The sequence below is a fragment of the Chrysoperla carnea genome, chromosome 2 (genome assembly GCF_905475395.1).
Source record: "Chrysoperla carnea chromosome 2, inChrCarn1.1, whole genome shotgun sequence".
NCBI lineage: Eukaryota > Metazoa > Arthropoda > Insecta > Neuroptera > Chrysopidae > Chrysoperla > Chrysoperla carnea.
In genome coordinates, this window is record NC_058338.1 from 20,767,911 (window position 1) to 20,777,763 (window position 9,853).

Here is a 9,853-nt window from a genome sequence, read left to right on the forward strand (position 1 = left end):
CTGTCTGTGGCACCGTAGCGCCTAAACGGATGGACCGATTTTAATTTTTATGGTTTCATATGAAAGGAAATTTCAGGGAGGGTCAGTTCTTAGTTATGTTTCAAGTGCGAGCTTAGGGTTTCGTACACGAAAAATCTAAAAACTTGGCGATGATCTTCAAAATCGATTCAGTTTGGAAAAGGCATGACATTTCAACATATAAATAACTACTATGGAAATAAATGGTCAAATAAACCTGGCTCAATGAAAGTTTAAAGTGTTTATCTGCGCGTCTGTGTGTTTCTCAGTGGTATCGTAACCCCTAGACGGTCGAACCGGCTTGATTGAGAACATTTTATAGCCAAGTTTCCAAAAATCGGTTTACAAGGAATAAATCGCAACTGCCAGGAGTTTTTTAAATTTTGTAAATTTCACTTGTTGAATAATTTCGACACTTCAGAATATCTTGCCTTTTGTTTTACATATTGTGTTATTTTTGACTTTCTATGCGTCAATAATATACGCCAGATCAAAACCTCGAACGATAATCATTCTTTTTAATCCAAATTTTCGTTTTTGTTTTTCAAAACTTTAACAGATCCGTTGAGATTTAAAATAACTAATGATATATTTAAGACCATTTCTTTCACCCTTCTTGAAACTAAGAGATAATTTGCAAAGCACTTTTTGCACCTAATATAAACTTGATAATTAATATGAACTAATCCAAGTAGTCCAGCACATCCCGATAATTTGGGCCGCCTACCAAATCGCCCTTGAATTTTTTATGAAAATTGTTAGTATTATTTAATAGTATATAGACGTAATAGAATGTATGGCCATATAATATGTTATAATACTACCTTACTGCTTACATACAAAATATCTTTGGGGTCTCCCTATTTTATTATTTTGCTTCTTCTACTAACTGTGAGCTGTAGTTGATGCTGTTAATAACAAGATATAAATAAATAAATATGAGATGGGTTCTTGTATGAGTTATTCTACAAGCTAAAAGACAAAATGAATCTGACTTCGGTTCGACATTTGTACATTCTAGTTAAGAAATTCAGCCTATTTTCAAGAAGCTTTTCCAGAATTTAAGTACCTATACTAGAATGCTAATAATTTGGCAATTTGAATGGTAATTACGTCAAAAAATCAAGAAAAGAATTATATTTCTAAATTATTTTTATTGTGAAATTCAAAATAGGTGAAAATTATAGTAAAAGAAGTGAAAATAAACAATTGACTGAGTTAATTGTTGAAATACCATTTATAGAAAGTCTAGATTATACTGTCAAATTACACATACATAGATGCCACTCATACGTAACTGATATTCCCATATAATAATTAGTGATATTATATGGGCATATCACAAGTAAACAGTGATGTTTACGAATGAACGTATTTTAGATTTAAGCTTTTGTTCTATCTCTAACAGTCTACAAGATGGGTCTTACGGACCCAAGACCCAATTGACCTATGTTTCTCATTTACGAACTCAACCTCAATTTTTCCGCCTTGAGCACGCTATAAAAATTCCAGCATGATATCTTTTTTTGTTTTTGAATTATCGTGTTCACAGACGGACAACCGGAAATGGACTAATTAGGTGATTTTATGAACACCTATATCTAAATTTTGTTCGAAGCATCAATATTTTTAAGCGTTACAAACTTGGGACTAAACTTAGTATACCTTGATATATATTGCATATATACATGGTATAATTAGTTTGTAACACATTTTTCATGATAATTTACCTGAATCTTCTTTAACTTGTAGAACTACCCATATAATAATCGTATAAGCAGTATTAAAGGTCTTGCATATATGTATATGCATGTGTGTATGTATTATACGTACAAATTCATACATAATATGTAGAATTATAATCATATTAATAATATAATAATACCTATAACATATATTATGACCAAATATAATAACTATGATATTGTAACAATACATCTTATACGTGTATGATAATATTATAAGAATATTATTGTAAACTCATATCAAAATTGTTTGTTATTAAAAACAGAATGAAATTTAGTAAATAAAATTTGCATGTGGGTTTTTTGCCATTGTAGATGAGCACTAAAAAGCATTTTAAAAAATCGAAATTTTATTTTGGAATTTGATGGTTGGGGTAATTTTGATCCAAAAAGTATAAAATCAGGTTAATTGTTTCTGAAATATCGCAATATTTCGATCGAATTTAGTCCGTATCTCAAAAACTATTCGACCAGTCAACAAATGTACCCGATTTTTGTACTTTTTGGGTCAAAATTACTTTATATACTGAGTTTTATCGAAATTGGAGGTTACAATAATTTTTCGATTTTTTGCAATTTTTTTAAGGGGTACCCCTTTGATAAAATCGAGAAAAACGAAAAAAAAAATTTATTTTGGAATTTGATGAAACTCGGTGAATGGGGTAATTTTGGTCCAAAAAGTAAAAAAATCAGGTTAATTTAATGATTAGATGTAGATTTTCTGAGATATCGCAATATTTGGATCGATTTTAGTCCGTATCTCAAAAACTATTCGACCAGTCAACAAATGCACCCGATTTTTGTACTTTTTGGGTCAAAATTACCTTATACACTGAGTTTTATCGAAATTAGAGATTAAAATAATTTTTCGATTTTTTGCAATTTATTTAAGGGGTACCCCTTTGATAAAATCGAGAAAAACGGATGGGGTATTTTCTTAATTTGAAATGATTTTACTAGAATCTATTCAATGTTCTTAGTAAATGAAAAAAAAAAATCATGTATTTTAAATCCTATTAACTGTATATAATCATATTCATTCATCTTTTTAAAGATATAGTGTTTATATCAACTTTTTTTTTTCAAAAAGGTATTATTTAAAACATATGTTTTGTTCCAAAAAGTAACTTTACAAATTCAAAGATAATATTAATAGTTTACCTAAGGCACTATCTACAAGAATGATTTTTTTTGGATATTGTTATTCTTCTGAAATACCTATATTTATTATTCTTGAGTAGATATAAGATATTGAATTTTGTACAAGAACATATTTTGGAAAAAATAATAAGCCATGGTGATTATAACTTAAATAAGTCGAACCATCAGCTTTCTTGAATGTTGCGTTAAAGAAAATATTATATATACGGCAAACATAGTATTTTATAATACATATTTACAATTTATTATATAACTAGCAGATACCAGCCCGCTTTGCTGAGCAATTTTTCCCTTAGACTATCACGTTATAGCCCTCACTTATCCACCCTTTTGTTCACAATTTTATGGATTCTAATTTTTTGGGAACTTTTTTGAAAATGAAATTTTGCCCATAATACCTACTTGCTGACATTGTAACTAAATCATTAAATTAACCCGATTTTTATACTTTTTGGATCAAATTTACCCCGCCCACTGAGTTTCATCAAATTCCAAAAATAAAATTTTTTTTGCAAATTTCTCGATTTTTTCAAAATACCCCCTAAAAAAATTGCAAAAAATCAAATTGCAAAAAATTTTGACCCAAACAGTGCAAAAATCGGGTGCATTTGACGACTGGTCGAACACTTCTTAAGATACGGACTAAAATCGATCCAAATATTGCGTTATCTCAGAAACTCTGCATCCAACCATTAAATTATCCTGATTTTTATACTTTTTGGATCAAAGTTACCGCATCTACCGAGTTTCATCAAATTCCAAAACAAAATTTGTTTTTCCGATTTTCTCGATTTTTTCAAAGGGGGTACGGGGACAACGGTCAGATGATATTTTTTATCCTTTTTTTGTACAGTTTCGCTTCAAATAGTGTGTTTACTTTTCTCTGTTATCCTTTTTTTGCCTATAAAGATTATTCGTTTCGTTTTTTCCTATAAAGATTGTTACTTCACTACGTATTCACTATCATAAAATTTCTGATTTACATTTTACATGAATTGACTTCGGCGAATACAATTTATTTCTATCAGAAAAAAAAAACACATAAATTCTCCTGTATTTTTGAAGCATGAAATTAAGAGATGAGATATTAAATTGTACATAAAAATTTTTGAAAAAAAAAAAAAATTAATTTTATTTTATATTTTGTGTAAAGGCTAATACAGATAAAAAAATCAATCTTGTTTTATTATAAATGACGTTTTGCAAATTATCTATTTATTACAATCTTAGTAGATACCCATAAAAACTAAAAAGTTTTTATATTTTCATTAAATTAACATTTATTCTCTACCATTAAAATTTAATCTTTGTTTAAAGGTTTTTAATTGATGATGGTAACATAATTTTTCTAAATTCTTTCATGCCACACTAATTCAAATGCCATATTGAAAAATTTTCCTTGAGAAATTACAAACTCTTACTTCATGAAAAATTAATACTTAATAATAATACTTATAAACATATTTTCTGTGTTTTCTCGCAAAATTAAAAAAGGTACTTGGATCACCATAGTTCTACCGTCCCCAATTCACATTTTGATATATTATGTAGTATTTTTTCTTCTATTCTATGTTAACATCATAAAATATATTTTCTCAAATGACTTGCATTTTATTCAGCCTACAAACTATATACCATTAAAAAGGCTCAAGCCGCGCCAAGTAAGTTCAACCATAAACACTCAAGAAATAAATAACTTATGATTATAACAGGAAGGAATAATAATAATACTACGCCTACTTTTTAAAAATATATTATATATAATTTTAAAACAATATAATTAGACATTTTTTTTGGAAACTACTTTTTTTTTTTTATGTACCTAAATCATTTTTAATTAATTTTTTCGTCTACTTTAGTTGCAAAACGAATCGAAATACACTGATATAACAAAATTTTCTTATCTATAGCTGTCTGGAGCCTTGTCGTGCTAAACGTTGGTTAATTTAATTATGGGAAGATACTTTTCTTAGTGAATGTTTAAATCTTACAAAATATCTACTTACTAAATATGGTTTCTAGTATGCTGTATACGGTTTTGGAAACTTAATTTAATCAAACGAAAAGTCTCAAAATAATTTAATTTGATTTATTAAATGAATTTCGTGAATACAAGTTGTACAATTTAATATTGTGGGGTTGAGAGCTGTTTATGCTGTTCTTATGTGTAAATTTATGTAAATATAAATTTCAAATAAATTGAATACTTTTTGATTTTCGAAAGGCGTTGAGAAATTTTATTATTATTATGCTTCAATAGTTTTTTCAAATTAATCGGATATTTTATCATTCATTTCATAACGGTACCACCATCAAACTGAGATACTAGAACCAATGAAGACTGTAAAAAGACAAATACCGAGTGTTTAACCAAAAAACTCATAATATATATGAGTTATAGATATACATATGTATCTGTACGTTTATGTATCTGCCTGCCTGCCGGTCGAATTGAAGTTGGATTTTAATAAAATCTACAGATATTCCAGGGGGGATGGAAAAAAGTAAACAAAACAAATAATAATAATAAAAAATAATTAAATAAACTAAGTAAAAATAAAAAATCGATGAGTTGAAAAAATTGCACTCTGTTTTTAGAGCTTGAATGGCCCAATTAGTAGGGCGCTTGGCATGAATTCAAGAAGTCCGGGTTCGAGTCCTGGTTTGAGTGTATTTATTTCAATTCTCTTTAATAAAGATTACTAGACAAGATATTTGTCAATATTTAGTTTACGCTGTATGTATCATATTAAAATCGTCAATTATAATTGAAAGACTTTGATGTAAATAAATATCGTATACATGATTAAAAGTAAACAATACAAATAATAATACCAAGCATTAAGCTTCAAAAGTATTGTATTTTATATGTCACACCCGGTATACTAAAATATATATTTATTGAACAATAAATGATTGTCAATCTGTCAACAATCATATTTTATACTTAAGAAAATAATCCATGATTAGTGTTTTAAACAAAAAAAAAAAAAAGTATAAAGTAAGCATTTAAAATATGTTTTTTTAATATTTGAAAAAAATAATATTGTAAAACTGACATGATTATGTTTAATAGATGTAGGCATATTATACGAACGAACGGTTTTAAGGAGGTATTAAAACATTTAGGTCATATTGACAACAAAGTATAATATGATTTAAAAATATTGATTTCATTTTTTTTTTAAATACGTCACGTGGTGTTGCTTATGTATGTGTGTATGCTTAGCTTGAATAAAATTTAGGTTAAGTACATATTAAAGTTGATTTAAGTATCTAATGTTTTTAATCAAATTTATTCATTAAAGCGTATTATTAGAAATAAAGCATCGAAAAGTTTTTCTAACGCTATATAGTTGTTAATTACGTTGATAAATAATCTTGTTCCAGGAGAACAAGACGATGTAAGAAATTTTTTGTGGATATCACTATGTCAGTATCGGTGTAATAGTTATGGCGGACGAGTCAATGCAGTACAATACATCAGGTGGATAGCAATATTCAATACTGTAATATTACTTATGCTTACATAGATACTCATAGTATGCGTCTATATCATAAACTAGAGAGCGCCATAGCCCAAAACTTGCGATATGATGAATGAGAGAGAAAGCTGCCAGTGAGATCCCCTGTGTCCTTGTTATAATCATATGTACATTTGTATTAGTAAGCAAAAGTGTATGTTCTAGTAAGTATAAGTATATGTAATAGATAAAGACACAGAGGAACTCACTGGCAGTCTTCTCTCTCATTCATCATATTGCATCCACTTACAGGGTAGCAGAACGGGTTTTCTATGTATAATATTCTATGGTTTCTATACCAACCAGGGGCAAGTCGAAGTCAATAATGCAAGTCGAAGTCACCAATTTAAATCGAATTTAAATCGAAGTAACTAATGCTATAACTTTATTGTGTGTCATAAACTTGATTGGTAAACTTTATCTAAGTCCTTATTGCTCATAGAGGAGCAAGCTCATAGACGGTAAACGACTCTTCTATGTATCTCAATTTCTCGAATAGTAAAGAGATAGATTGAAAAAAAGTAGGTAAAAAGTCTTAAAAGTAGGTAAAAAACTTGACCAATCAAGTTTCAACAGAATAAGGGCTTTGTTTTCAATATTTTAAGTTTATCGATCGGATTATGGTTTAGAAACGGTTTTGAGAACCATAAGAAAACTGTTTCTTTGGACATTGGATACAATTTTCTATGATTTTCACCTTACCAATCGACAAGTTATAGGGTTCATATCTCTTATTTTTACCATGCTGTAGGTTCTAATAGAAAAGTTCGTTGAGAGGATTTGTAGATAGATATAAATTTTAATTTTATTTGAGGTACGGAATTTTAAAAACAAGGATTACGTATAACATAATATAAAATAACATAGATGAAGCTTTATTGTAGTTTTAAGGGCAGTTATTAGTTCTGTCAGCTATTTTAAAGAGGTTTTGTTGTTTGATACTGTTAAACATAATAGGAGAATAGGACGGTCTCAGTCGCGTAGCTCTAGCTATTCTCGAGGAACCTTCATATCATAATTTCTACCGGGAGCTTTTGCCATGGCGATTAGCGACATTTCGAAACCTTAATTCGTAAAAAAAATTGGAAAAATTAAAACAAATGAAGCAAAAGGCAATGTAAAAAAAATTACCAATTTATTAGGAATAAACTTTTATTTATAAATTATGTTTTAAATAAATCAACTAATATCGTCTCAATTTTTTATTTAATTTTATTAAAAGATCGAGGCCTCATTTTCTGACGGATGTGGTGTCCTATATCCTTGGCACCACAGATGTGACATCTTCTACGCCCCTGGATGGTGTCAACACCACCATGAATGTATATTACACTTTCATATACGTTTGTTACAGGAGATCTTTCAAAAAAATAAACTATAATGGTTTACGTTAATATTAATTCAAGAATAAGAATCTAACTTTCAAAAAGGAACAAAACAGTACGATAATCGAAAAGGCTAGAGTCCAAACTGATGATGTAGTTTTTCTTCGTGTCCATATTAAATTACTTACCAAGTTTCAATCGTTTGTGTCTCATTGCTTGGTTCTTGTTTTTATATCGAATTGTTTTAATGTTCACAGTATCAGTTAGAAGTCGTATGAGTATTTGAGCTAACTTTTTTTTTATTATGCTGTATAAGTATGTATCTACGTCATATCTGTTCATATAATTTTTTTAACAATTGGTTTTATTCAGTGCATTCTCATGTACTTACTAGGAATGAACAGCTATGAAGCAGTTTATCTATTATGGATAATAAATACTAATTCTATTTCCACGTAAACTAAATTGTAATGTTTATTTTGAAAAAGAAATCTCGAGTATAGTAAAATGAATTCTATTCAAAAAAATTTATATTAAAAAAATTGCATGTTGTCGAAGCTTTATATGCTTGACTGTAACGAAAATTATTTTATGTAGTTAGATCTCTAATAAAGTTTTCTGAAATACTATTTGGAAAGTTTCCAAATTTTACTACGGGCTATAAAATAATTATATACTATTCATTTCTGATATACTTAAATTCGGGAATACAAATATAATATTCCCCTATTCCTTTGTGTTATTCATCACCTTTGTGATATAATTATGCTTAAAAGCAATATAGGTGTATTAAATGAAAGCTGTGCTACCACTGATTGGAAGTAAATTATTTTGCAAGGAAATAATTTTTATAAAAAGTGTTGTCAGTATATGAATTGATTAGTTTTATTTATTTATTTTTATTGTCATTCATTAAATTTATTGTAATCTAAAAAGTATACTAAGATTCACCGTCTTTGGATCAATTACTGTTTAGATGGTTTCCCATCTTTTCACTAGGATGGAAAAAATCTTCATGTAATTCATAAAGTAACTTTTTGTTTCGGATTTAATTTAACGGAGTCGAATTTTAAAGGCATGGCCAACCTTTAAAAGGGTCGAGTTAGAGCGCGTCTGCGGTATTTTTGACTCATACGTCAACCCTGTGATTTCGTTCCCATACTGATCCACGAGTTGATCATGGGGTCGAGTTAGCACGTATTTACGGCGATAGTCCTGCAGTATATGCGTTCATTCCAAAGATTTTCTCAATTCCTGTATCAAAACTGATTGAGCTATACACAATAAAAAAAAAATAATTAAAGAAAGGATTTATTTGAGATCTGTTTCAAAAATTGGCGCCAAGTATGGCTACAGCTAATTTCTTTAATTCCAAATTTTTTTTTTCCCGATAATCACCAAATATTTTTCGAATCTAATTGATAAGTTTTGTTATCCATCATTGTAATTTAAATGGGTAAATAGAAAAAAAATACCTACTGTGCACAGAATGAAGCTTAAACAGATGAACCTTTTCAAAAAATATTACTTCAATGAATCCAATCATTATAAAACTAAACACATCAAAGGCGCACCAACCGAGATAGTAAAATAAAATCAGATACACTCAAATTGTTAAAAATATACCCTATGTTTATAAACAAAATCATAAATGTATAATATTATATATAAAATTTAAAAAGATAAAATCATTTTTACTTTGCATCAGGCGAGAATAAATAGGGACGCTATACACATTAAGTTTTATATTGTAAACGGGACAAAAAGAAGAATTATGATTATATTATGAGTGTTTCATCTCTCGTAACTACATATTATCAGTAAAACACAGAAATCGTTTATTTTAAAATAAAAACCCCGATATATAGAGAATATTATACTTAAGGCATTAGATATGTGTAATCGTTGCTGATTTTTATCTATTTTTATGCATACAACTTTTTTGAAGATTGTTTTTTATCTTTATCTAAATTTCAATGGATATTTTGTTGAATTTTGCTTTGAACAGTTGAAAAGTTTTATGAATATTTGTATTTTGTATATTATCTTATTAATAGTAACACAGTAATCTGGATGTATA